The sequence below is a fragment of the Hemitrygon akajei genome, unplaced genomic scaffold, assembly GCF_048418815.1.
Source record: "Hemitrygon akajei unplaced genomic scaffold, sHemAka1.3 Scf000043, whole genome shotgun sequence".
NCBI classification, from domain to species: domain Eukaryota; kingdom Metazoa; phylum Chordata; class Chondrichthyes; order Myliobatiformes; family Dasyatidae; genus Hemitrygon; species Hemitrygon akajei.
In genome coordinates this window covers 9,129,149-9,142,772 of record NW_027331929.1, presented here as the reverse complement: position 1 = coordinate 9,142,772, position 13,624 = coordinate 9,129,149, and positions in this window count along the sequence as shown.

The window sequence follows — 13,624 nt, the reverse complement described above, 5'->3', positions numbered from 1 at the left end:
CAGTCTCTGACTGAACGTATCAGTGTTGGATGGGACGATATGGAGGGATTTCCATTTAGTGTTTGTATCTGAGTGTGTGTGTGTGTGTGTGTGTGCGTGTGTGTGTGTGTGTGTGTGTGTGTGTGTGTGTGTGTGTGTGTGTGCGTGCGTGCGTGCGTGTGTGTGTGCGTGTGTGTGTGTGTGTGTGTGCGTGCGTGCGTGCGTGCGTGCGTGCGTGTGTGTGTGTGTGTGTGTGTGTGTGTGTGTGTGTGTGTGTGTGTGTGTGAGTGAGATGAGGTAAAGTAATAGGGAAAGAGTGCAGGGAAATTGGATTTGAGTGGAAGTAAGAGGGCTTATCTTTTTGAATCTGCATGGAGAATAAGTCTTGGTTGAGAGAAGGCACAACATTATTGGTTGTTTTTTTTTTAGTTGAATTATCGTTTTTTTTTCTTTATAATTGCACAGTCATGACAGTAACAATGCTTGACAGGAGAGTTGAATGCTCCTCTTGTAAGATGTGGGAAGGCGTGGAGACCTCCAGAGTCTGTGCCAACTTCACCTGCAAGGAGGGCATCACGCACGCACGTATATAAATAAGCAGCTTGAAGTCCTAGGCACTTTAAATGTCACCGAAATCCAAAAACTATGACAAATGATCTTGTCTACTGCCGAACGAACACTGGGGGCAGCACCGAGTCATGCCTGGATGCCGTGCCATATCGGCCCACATTGTGTAACTCCTTCATCTTCCCCGCCATCTTGCAATTCTCTCAGTTTACACCTGATCTGTAGTGAAACTAATATCCCAGCGGGAAAGTTTGCCATTAAAAAAAGTGTCTTTGTGGTGTTTAAGCTAGAATTGCAGGGGGATAATAACCAGAATGTTTGAACAGATAGTTGAATCATTGTGGGACAGATGTTGTAAAGACCTCAGATAAAGTCAGCAAGCAAAATATTAAGCCCGCTGGGACTCAAGTTCTGAGCTGCGTCCATTTCAAAGCAGTAAGTATTGTAGAAAAGGCAGATGAGTTCAGAATAGGGGCCCACTACTGAAAGCATGATAGATTAGTCATTAGTAAGAGTTGGCTGTTGGAGGGGCGGGTTTGTAAGCTCAACCTTCCAGTTTACCGCTGTTTTAGTCGTGCTGATGTATATATAATTTAGGCTGAGGCAAGGTTTTAAAGATGGAAATTAGGAATGAGAAAGGTACGAACTCGTTCATGGGGCTACATTATCGACCACCGAACATTCTGGGGATTTAGAGGAATAAACCTGTGGAGAGTTCGGAGTTTGTTGTAAGAGACATCAGGTTGTGACATCGGGTGAGTTTAACATTCCTGGTATTGACTGTGAGCCTCATACTGTGAAAGGGCGACTGGGATAGTTTTCTTAATCAGTTAAGAAAGGTTCATTAATCAGTAGATTAATGTCCCAATGAGACAGTGCGATACCTGATCTCATCATATCGAATAGGACATGCCAGGGGACGGAAGTATGTGTAGGGGAACACTTTACATCTAGTGATGGTAATGCCATTAGATACAAGGCAATTATGGAAAAGGATAGGTGTAACCACGTGTTAAGTTTCTCTTTGAAGTGTATAACAATATGAGACGCAAATAGCCCAGAGAGCTTGTATCTGTTACCCTTGGGGGGCGGGGGGGGGGGGGTAATGACTAACACCAGAGTACCTGCATTAAGGTGAGAGGGGGGACGTTCAAAGGAAATGAGTTTGGCAAGTTTTTGTTGTCACAGAGAAGGAAGGTGTGGAGGGAGCTTCACTCTGTGTCTGACCTTTGAATTGTGTGATGTGACGGTGTGGAAGGAGATTCTCTCTGTGACTGACCACGGTAGTGTGTGATGGGACAGGATGGAGCGAGCTTCAGTTCTTGTCTGATAACGGAAGTGCGTAATGGGCTTGTGTGGAAGGAGCATCATTCAGTGTCTGACCCACTGAATATGTGATGGGACGGTGTGGAGAGATATTCACTCAGTGTGTGTGTGTGTGTGTGTGTGTGTGTGTGTGTGTGTGTGTGTGTGTGTGTGTGTGTGTGTGTGTGTGTGTGTGTGTGTGTGTGTGTGTGTGTGTGTGTGTGTGTGTGTGTGTGTGTGTGGGAGAGAGAGAGAGAGCTGAGCCAGACTAGAGGAAATGAGTGGAGGGAAATTGGATTTGAGTTGAAGTCAGCGGGTTTATCTCTTTGAATCTTCAAGGAGCGGAGTCTTGGATGAGAGAGGCACAAAACTGTTGTTTGATTTATTTTCAGTTTAGTTATCGTTTCCTTCTTTATAATCGCAGTGAGAGCAGCAGCAATACCTGGCGGGAGTGTTGCATGCTCCGGTTGCGGATGCAGGAGGGCATGGAGACCTCTGGAGTCGCTGACAACTTCACCTGTAAGAAGGTCATCCAGCTGCACCTCACTCTGCGTTACACAGTTGGAACTGAAACTGGATGAACTCGGGATCATTCGGGAAGCTGAGCGGGTAATGCTGCTGCCTGGCCTGCTGCGTTACACCATCTTTTTGTGTTTGTTGTTTCAATTTCCAGATTTCCTCGTGTTTGCCACTTCCAATTCTCTCCTGTTCTCTGTACACCATCTGACCAGAAACACACGCACATTCTCCGAGCCGGCACACCATTCAGTACTTCAGGAACGACGGAGTTCTGGGAATTGGTGATAGGGAAGGAGCTTCTGAACATGGGAATTTCTGAAGGGACCCGGGGGAGTAAGCTTCAGATTGTGTCTGAACCAGTGTGTGCGCGATAGGACTGTACGGAGAATGCGTCACCCAGTGTCATACATGAGGAGTCTGCGATGCGACTGTGTGGAGAGATTTTCACTTTGTGCCTGACCCCGGGAGTGTGTGATGGGATGGTGTGCTGAGATATTCACTCAGTGCTTGAATGTGTGTGTGTGTGTGTGTGTGTGTGTGTGTGTGTGTGTGTGTGTGTGTGTGTGTGTGAGTGTGTGTGTGTGTGTGTGTGTGTGTGTGTGAGAGAGAGAGAGAGAGAGAGAGAGAGAGAGAGAGAGAGAGAGAGAGAGAGAGAGAGAGAGAGAGCATGTGAGTGTGATGAGCCAGAAACCCAAAAAGAGTGGCGGGAAATTGGATTTGAGTGGAAGTCAGAGGGTTTACCTCTTTGCATCTTGGGTGACTGAAGGTAGAAAAAAAACTGTTGTTTGATTTGTTTTCAGTTTAATTATAGTTTCCTTCTTTACACTCGCACAGTCATGACCGTAACAATGCCTGGCAGGAGCATTGAATACTCCTCTTGCGAGATGAAAGAAAGCCTTCCAGCTGCACCTTCTATCACTCGGCGTTACAGAGTGGGAACTGGAAATGGAGGAACTCGGGAACATTCGGAAAGCTGAGGGGGTGATAGGGAGGACATATAAAGAAGTATTAACACTCAAGGTGTAGGATGCAGGAAACCGGGTGACAAACAAGAAGGTGAAAGGGATTAAAAGCCAACGCAGGTGCAGAGACACCTTGTGGCCAACCCGGTCAATAACAGATACACCATTTTGGTTACTTCTGGATGGGAGGAGAGAGGTGCAAATGACCAAGCAGAGGAAAGTCTCACTGTTAGTTCTCTGGCACTGACTATGGTTCTGAGGCTCAGAAAGGAGGGGGTGAAACGTGTTGAGCTGTATCGATAGTGTTGTCTTTGTTAGGGGAAGGGAAATGAAGGTTATGTTAGACGAGAAAAAGATTCCTTGATGGTATGCGGTCAATATACTCACCAGTTTATAGGTAGGAAAAGGGATCCGGTTCACTAAACTTATGTATGTGCAGGTGTGGCCAAAATTAGAAAGAACATTCAGTTTAAAATGTGGCTAATGAGTTAAGTTTGGAACGAGCTCTTCAGATATGTGAGTCACTGGGCTCTCTTCCTCGGAAGGTGCGACCGCTACAGACGAGACGAATTCATTTCAATTCAATTTAATTTTAATTGCAATTCCATCACATATGACCGCCAGGGCCAAGCTGCTAAAAGCAAGACCAACTGTCACACGAGGCACAAAGCAGACATAATATAGATAGATAGATAGATAGATAGATAGATAGATAGATAGATAGATAGATAGATAGATAGATAGATATATACTTTATTCATCCCCATGGGGAAATTCAACATTTTTTCCAATGTCCCATACACTTGTTGTAGCAAAGCTAATTACATACAATACTAAACTCAGTAAAAATATGATATGCATCTAAATCACTCTCTCAAAAAGCATTAATAATAGCTTTTAAAAAGTCCTTAAGTAGTTTACTTAAGTACATTGAGTCCTAACCCCGGCACTTTAACATACCTTACTCCTGGCGGTTGAATTGTAAAGCCGAATGGCTTTGGGGAGTATTGATCTCTTCATCCTGTCTGAGGAGCATTGCGTCGATAGCAACCTGTCGCTGAAACTGCTTCTCTGTCTCTGGATGGTGTTATGTAGAGGATGTTCCGGGTTTTCCATAATTGACCGTAGCCTACTCAGCGCCCTTCGCCCTGCTACCGATGTTATACTCTCCAGTACTTTGCCCACGACAGAGCCCGCCTTCCGTACCAGCTTCTTAAGACGTGAGGCGTCCCTCTTCTTAATGCTGCCTCCCCAACACGCCACCACAAAGAAGAGGGCGCTCTCCACAACTGACCTATAGAACATCTTCAGCATCTCACTACAGACATTGAATGACGCCAACCTTCTAAGGAAGTACAGTCGTCTCTGTGCCTTCCTGCACAAGGCATCTGTGTTGGCAGTCCAGTCTAGCTTCTCGTCTACCTGTACTCCCAGATACTTGTAGGTCTTAACCTGCTCCACACATTCTCCATTAATGATCTCTGGCTCCATATGAGGCCCAGATCTCCTAAAGTCCACCACCATCTCCTTGGTCTTGGTGATATTGAGACGCAGGTAGTTTGAGTTGCACCATATCACAAAGTCCTGTATCAGTTTCCTATACTCTTCCTCCTGTCCATTCCTGACACACCCCACTATGGCCGTGTCATCAGCGAACTTCTGCACATGGCAGGACTCCGAGTTATATTGGAAGTCTGATGTGTACAGGGTGAACAGGACCGGAGAGAGCACGGTCCCCTGCGGCGCTCCTGTGCTGCTGACCACCGTGTCAGACCTACAGTCTCCCAACCGCACATACTGAGGTCTATCTGTCAAGTAGTCCACTATCCAATCCAATATGTATGAAATAGAAAGTTTGCAAGCATATGTAGGATATCAGTGAAATACTTTCATGCTTTATGTAGACGCACACACAAGCACGCGCGCGCGAATATATTCATACATAAGCAGCTTGAGGTCCTAGGCACTATAAAAGACACCGAAATCTACAAGTTACAACAGCTGAGCTTGTATTCTGCCGAGCGAACACTGGGGGGCAGCACAGAATCCTGCCTGGATGCCACGCCACACCGTCCCTCGTTGTGCAGCTCCTTCATTTTCTCCGCCATCTGGAAACTCTCTCAGTTTACACCTGAACCGGAGCTGAATTAATGTACCAGTGGGAAGGTTTGCCATTAAAAGATGGGTCGTTGTGTTGTTTAAGCCAGAGTTGCAGGGGGATGATAACCAGAATGATTAAACAGATTGTAGACTCATTGTTGGGACAGATGTTGTTAAGAATTCAGATAAAGTCAGCAAGCAAAATGTTGAGCCCGTTGGGTCTCATGTTCTCAGCTGCGTCCATTTACAAGCAGGAAGTATTGTACGAAAGGCAGATGAGCTCAGGCCATGGGCCAAAAATTGGAAGCACCGTAGTTTTGCCAATAGTAAGACTTGGTTGTAGGAGACGCAGGTTTGCTTGCTCAACCTTCCAGTGTGCCGCTGTTTTAGTCTTGCGAAAGCACATATAATTTAGGCTGAGTTGAGGTATTAAAGGTGGAAGTGAGGAAGAAGAAATGTGTGAATTCGTTCATGGGACTACATCATCGACCACCGAACAGTCCTGTGCAGTTAGACGAACAAATCTGTGGGGAGCTTGTAGTCTTTTGTAAGAGACATCAGGTTGTGACATCGGGTGAGTTTGACATTCTTGGTATTGACCTTGAGCCTCATACTGTGAAAGGACCACTGGGATAGATTTCTTAATCAGTTAAGACAGTTTCCTTAATCAGTGGATAGAAAGTCCCAATGAGAGAGTGCAATACTTGATCTCATCCTGTCAAACAGGACAAGTCAGGGGACAGAAGTTTGTGTCGGGGATCACTTTGCATCCAGTGATGGTAATGCCATTAGATACAATGTAATTATGGAAAAGGATGGGTGTAATCTCGAGTTAAGTTTCTTTTCGAGGTTTATAACAATACGAGACGCAAAGAGACCAGGCATCTTGTATCTTTTACCCCCAGATTGGAAATGTCTAATATGAGATGACCTGCATTAAGGTGGGAGAGCTTCTGTTCAAGGGAGATGAATTTGGCAAGTTTTATGTCACAGACATTGGCGGGTGATTGGAACGTGCTGGCAAGGCTGATGGTGGAGGAAATCCATAGAGGCGTTTAAGTGGCTCTTTAACACGTACGTGGATGTGCAGGGAATGTAGGGAGCCGGACGTTGTGTCGGCAGAAGGAATTCAGAATTCTACAGGTACCGGTCCACATTACCTCCGACAGAGCCGCAGTTCACCTCCAGCCTGTGGTTTGGCTGTTGGGAATGTAGCTACACCACACAACTGCCTACCACCCACAGTCAAACGGAGTAGTGGGAACCTTCCACCGTCACTTGAAGTCAGCACTCATGGCCCGCCTGAGAGGACCTAACTGGGTGGACGAGAATCCCTGGGTCCTGCTTCGAATTCGCACAGTGTGCAAAGAGGATCTGCACACCTCGCCGGCCGAGTTTGTGAACGGCGCACCCCTGGTCGTGCACTCGCAGATGTGGGACAGATGTCGCTCCCAACACCTCTGCACTAAATGTTCTGGCATTCTGCTTCCCATCCGCCTGCAACCCTAGTTTCACACCCCCCTTCCCTGTCTGCAAAACATGAAGAACTAATGAGGAATCTGTTAAAACGCAGATTAGCCATCTGCTCGAGTCTGAACAGGCTCTCCCTGTGGGCCGTTCACTGCCCATGTCGTCTGTGGAAATATCGTTCCTTGTCTTTGTCAATCCATCGTCATATTCCTTGATCTTCCTCACACCTGCTCTTCCCGCCCTCTGAGTTCAGATCTCTCTCTACCCCTCCCGCAGAGCAGTGAAATCAGACAACAGAACAAAGGAGAACCTTTTGCCCGCAATCTTGTGCTAAACCAATTGAATAAATCCTTTCTGCCTACACAATCACCATCTCCCTCCATTCCCTGTACATCCACGCGCAGTGTCAAAGAAGCACTTAAACACCTCTATCGATCTGTCTCACTCACCAACCCTGGGAAAACATTCCAGTCACACACGCTATTTGTGCAAGCAAGACCTTGCCCATCACAGCTCCTATAAGCATACCCCCTCCCACTTTAAACTCTGCGGTATTTGACATTTCCATCCTAGGGGAGAAATGTACCGGTTCTCTCGTCTATCTGTCTCTCGAAATGATATAGACCTTTATCTGCTCTCCTCTCAGACTACGCCGCTCCAGAAAAAAAAAGTATACCGGCTGTCTGGTCTACCTGTGTCTCTCGTAATTACATATAAATTACCCCCAAGAACATGGTCATTTATTTCTTATTCCCAATTTCTACCCATAAGGGCCTGATGTTGACGAGTTCTCATGTCTGTCCTGACTGAGCACTGCGGTGACAGTTTCTCTGCCCTGTAATGTCACCCCTCCTCCTTTAATTCCTTTCACTTTTTGACGTCATAAACTTAAATTGAATTGAATTGAAATGAACTGACATCATCTCGCCTGTAGAGGTCGCAGCTTCCCTGGATGCGAGCCCAATGAACCACATATCTGAAGCCCTCGTTCCGACCCTAACGCTTAATCCACCTGTTAAATTGTATGTTCTTTCTAATTTTTTGACTACGCCAGCACATACAGAACGGCCTCTTTCTTCCTACCTACAATACAGGTACATTTAACGGCCGCATACCATTGAGGAAACCACGTTCTCGTCCGCAGAGCCATTTCTCTGTTACCCTAACAAAGTCAACCCTAGCGCTAGTCTGGTCTCACTGGGACGGGTAGTGGACCGGGGCATCAAATTCACAGGCAAATCCCTGACATCACTTTGCAGAACCAACTCCCTACTCATACCGATGTCATTGGTCTGGACATGGACCATGACGTCCAGTTGTCCGCACACCGAATTAAGCATCATCGAGAAGGAAACAATTCATAAACTGCAAAAATATTTTTGAAGTTTGATGCCTTTTCTCGCTGAAATCTCTCCTAACTGAAGCATCTAAGTGATAAAGCCTCTAACAACCAGTCCGATACTGCCTCTTCAACAATGGCCGCTCCGCTTGCCGCTGCCTTGTGTTTGTTTCCACTTGCTGATGAATCCCGTTCCGTGATTGGTCGCTGCTCAAACCCCATCACTTCGGTAAAGTACCGTTTTCCATGCGCTCCGCAGAATGCGTGAGTTCCCATTTTCTCGTTCCCTGCCGCTGTCTGGAACCTGATTAAATGCCGAACCATCGCCTCACACTTGCTGGGCTTGAAATTCTGCCCTGTGTTCGTTTAGGAAGAGAGACAACCAACACCGGAATATTACAAAACTTGGGTTTATTGCAGAATCCGTAACTGGCACAGCGAATCGACGGAGTCGCTGGAGAAGGCGCGTTCCGACTTCCCCTTACAATCTGCTCTTATTTATATCCCTTTTCCCCCCAGCACAACCCCCCGCTACATATTAGGTAATATCGGGCACTTGTGTCCATCTTATTGGCCCGACGCCATACACTCACGAGTTACCTGTTTCTTTTGTTTACTGAATCGCGTGACGCTGGTAGTTTCGGTGTAGCGGAATCCCCAGTTTCGCTTCCCCCCTCCCTCGCATTACGTGAGCCACTCCTGACCTGTAATGGCAGTCTCGAATTAACCCTAACATTAACCCTAACACACTCTACCGGAGTCAAAAAAGGGCGAAACTCCCTCCATCCCCCTATCGCCCCTCTCACAATACACAGCAATTCGGCATTCAGTCGTCCCGAATTGAGTGTGTCCCTCGGGGATTGTGTATGCGTGTGACCCGATGGTTTTCTGAGGGAAGAGGGAGGAAGGCAGTAGAGTGGAGCCCACAGACAGAGTGTTCAGATTGCAAACTTTAGAGCGAGTGGTGTCGGTCCACACGACCGGCCTGTGCCCCTAGAACCGAGAAACGGATAACCGGCGGAATGGGGCAGGTGAGAATGCCGGGGAAGGACAGTTGTGCAGGGCAGGCCGTGTCTCACGGTGATCGGAGGTGTTTATGAGGGGAAGAGATGGGGTGGACTGTGGCGTGTTGGTAAAATGGTGTCACGATGAAAGACGTGTCGCTGTCACTGTGGGGTGTGTGGCAGTGTCATCGCAAGCAGTTTTCAGTGTCCCATTGAGGGCGCTGGGTCCCTGTCCCATTCACAGTGTGTGTTCCCCAGCCTTATACACATAACTCCCTCTCACCTTCAACACTTCCTGCTACTCACGGTATAGTCCGGTCCCTTCGACACTGAGATAAAACAGCGCTTGGGTTCGACATTACCAAATGCACATTTGCCAGACCGCAGCTTGTCCAAATCCACACATTCCAGTCCTTTCTGATCCCAACAAAATTGGCCTTGATCCAGCTGAGAGTCTAATCCCGAGTACTGGCCCCATGCATTTCCATAATTACCTTGAGAGAAATGGCGTTATGATCAGTAGATACAAAACGTGCCCCTCGCACAAACCTCTGACACCTGCCTTGTCCCATTCCGAAGTAGGAGATCATGTATTAATTTTTCTCTCGTTGGACTTCTATGTGCTCATTATGGAATCTGCCCTGAATATTTTTCACAAACTCCACCCAACTGGTCTTTTTGCTGTATGGGACTCAGTCAATACGTGGGGAGCTGAAATCACCTGCTATCACAATCTAAATGTTTCCTGCAACAATCTGCGATCTCTCTACTGATTTGTTCCTTCTAATCCAGCAGACTGCTGTCTGGTCTATAATGTAGCCCCATGAACATGGTCATACATTTCTGATTCCTCATCTCCACACATTCCTGTAACAGTCTGCGATCTCTCTCCTGAATTGTTCCTTCTAATCGAGCAGACTGCTGTCTGGTCTCTCATGCAGCCCCATGAACATGCTCATACATTTCTGATTCCTCATCTCCACCCATTGTGCTGTCCTGTTTTTCCCTCTTGCCTCCAATCCTCAACAATGGCTACAATGTAATAATTCAAAGTGTTGATTCGTGCCCTGAGCTCACCTCCCTTTCTTTAACTTCCAGCATTGAAATATACGCAGCTCGGGACACCAGTGGCATCATGCTCAACCTTCTGATTCCTGCCTCTGTCTGAGCTCTTTACAACATCTGACTCCAGACCAACTCGCTGCCTGCTCTCAAGCTTTAAATCCCAACCCCTGCAACTCGGGTTCAACAAGTCTGCACCAAACTCCCTTGCACAGTCCCGGCAAATCTTCCCGCTCAAATATTAGTTCCCCTCCAGCTTAGGTGTTAACTGCCTTCCATCTCTCTGTACAGATCCTAACTTCCTTGGGAAAAAAAACACAAGGTTCCCAAATGTTGAAGCCCACCTAAAAACACCAACTCCTGAGCCACGCGCTAAACAGCATGATATCCCAAAGTCTGGCCTCAATGGGACGGGTGGTGGGCCTGTCCTTCAATGTAATAACTAAAACCCTGACCTCACTTTGCAGAACCTCCTCCCTATACATTGTCAATGGTACCAATATGGACCAGGATCTCTGGCTGCTCACTCACCCTCTTAAAGGCCTAAAGAAGGAATGGTGGGCTGAGGGAAGAGAAAGGAAGCGGAGGAGAATGGAGGCCACAGAAAGGGTTCTCAGATTGCAGACTCTGCAGAAGAAGTTGTGAGTCACCATTTCTTTGCTCCCTATCTCTGATTGTACTCTGTTTAAACGGCAAATCCTCTGACCTATGTCCATGAGTCTGAGACAGAGCGGGGCTCCCTCCATGCAATCCCACCACACACACTTGGAATCATGCCCTGAGTGACAACAACGATCCATCATACATTCTCCGGGTCAGACACAGGGAAAAGCTCCATCCAAAATGTCGCTTCACATTTTCGGTTTCAGACCGAGTGAAGTCTCTCCACACCCGTCCCACCACACACATACAGATTGCGTCGGTGACACCGAAACACTGAAAGAGGTCTTTCAGTGACACTGTGAAGATGGTGTCAATGTGTTCCTTGTTCACAGCCTAGGCCGTCCGTGAATTGGTCGTTCCCTCTGTTTGTCGATAAACCTTCAAATTCCTTGTTCTACGTATCCCGCCTCGCTACGCATCCCGCCTCGCTTCCCATCCGATGAATAGGAATCGCTCCCTTCTCTTTCTACAGAGCAGAACAGATGCTCCAGTTCAAAAGTTATTGTGTACCAATTAAACAGAATTCCTTCTGCCGACACTACGCCTTTCTCCCTCCATTCCCGGCACACCCACGTGTCTTTTAACGAGTCAGTTAAACGCCTCTATGGATCTCCCTCCACCGCCAGCGCTGGCAGCGTGTTCACCCGCCAATCTCTGTGACAACAAAAATCTGCGACACTCATCTCCCTTGAACTTACACCCTCTCAGCTTAATGCGGTCCCTCCGGTATCGGATATTTCAATCCTGCGAGAAAAAGATGCACACTGTCTGTTCTATACACGTCTCGTAATGCTTTAAACCTCAATATGAAGCTAAACCCACGCTCACACCAATCCTTTCCGAATTACCTCTTGTCTAATGGCATTACCATCACTAGATGCAAAGTGGTCCCCTGTATAAACTTCTGTCCCTTGCCTTGTCCCATTCCGCAGTAGGAGATCAAGTATTGCCCTCTCTCGGTGGTAGGAAGCTTTCTTGAAATCATTTGACATACTATCCACATGTCCGTTGGCAGTCTGTGGATCACAGTCAATACCAAGAATGTGAAAGTCAACCAATATCACAACAGACTCCGAACTCTCCACGGATTTGTTCCTCTAAATCGCAGAATGTCAGCTGGCCGATAATGTAGCCCCGTGAAGGAGTTCATACCTTTCTTATTCCTCAGTTCCGCATTCAAAGCCTCACCTCGAAGAGTTCTTCATTCTCTCCTAACTGAGCACCGCCGCGATGTTTATCCTAACTATTGAAGCAGCCCCCCACCCCAGTCTAAATCATATGTTCATCGGCACGACTAAAACAGCGGTAAACTGGTGTGTTGAACTAACAGACCTGCCCCACCAGCAACCAAGTGTTACTAATGGCTAATATATCAGGGTTCCTGGCATTGAACCTACCCTGAGCTCATCTGCCTTTCGTACAGTACTTCCCGCATTGAAACGTCCGCAGCTCCGGAACGTGAGTCCCAGCAGGCTCAAAATTCTGCTTCCTGACTTTGTCTGAGGTCCCAATTAGATCATTCCCATCAATGACTCCAGAATCTGTTATGATATTCTGGTTTTCATCGCCTTGCAACTCTAGTTTATAGACGACACCGATCCCTTTTTAATGATTAAAAACACAAAATGCTGGCAGAAATCAGCAGGCCGGACAGCATCTCTGGAAGGAGGTAGGGTCGACGTTTCGCCAGAAACGTTGTCCCTAGCTCCTCCCATAGTTGCTGTCTGGCCTGCTGAGTTCTGCCAGCATTTTGTGTTTTAATTTATTTCAGGCATCTGCAGATGGACTCGTGTTTTCTTTTTAATGATACAACTTTTCAAATGGGATATTAGTTCCACTGCAGTTCTGGAGTAAACTGAGAGAGTTCCTCGCTGGCAGAAGAAATGAAGGACCTGCACTACCCCGGGGCGGTGAGGCGCGGCCTCCAGCTATCGAGTTTGTGCTGCCCCCTCGTGTTCGCTCGGCAGAAGTCAAGCTCTGTTGTGGTAGATTTCGGTGGCATTGAGTGCACAGGGTTTCAATCTGCTTATGTGTGTGTGTGTGTGTGTGTGTGTGTGTGTGTGTGTGTGTGTGTGTGTGTGTGTGTGTGTGTGTGTGTGTGTGAGTGTGTGTGATCCGATGGTGTGTTGTGGGTAGTGAAAGGAAGAGGAAGAGAGTGGAGGCCAGAGAAAAGATGTTGTGATTGCAGCCATTGGAGAAAGTATAACAACCTGTATATTCAGAGCTGTGGACAAGCTCAGAACCGAGCGAACGATAACCTGTGGCGGGAAGCAGGTGTAAACTCTACCCCATTCCCGGCAGGATTCCCTGTGAACACCAGGATAATGATCTGAGGATGGGGTGAAGCGACTGAGATGTGGTATGTTGTCGGGGATGGAGATGTTCACGGAAACAGGGAGGGTCGTAGGGAAGGGAATGGGTCACGGGGTCGCTTGTAAGGGAGGGTGTGACAGAGATGGGAGGGGGCTGTGGAGGTTCTATGTGGCAGGCGGGGAGGACTTTAGGAGAGTGAGGGGTTGAGGGAAACGCGGAGGGATTTGAAGAGGAAGTGGATTATGGTGTCAAGGAGGAAGGTGTCCGTTATACACTGCAGGGCATTGTCAGTGTGTCGGGTAAGATGAGGGACATGTTCTTCTCACGGTGAGAGATGTGTC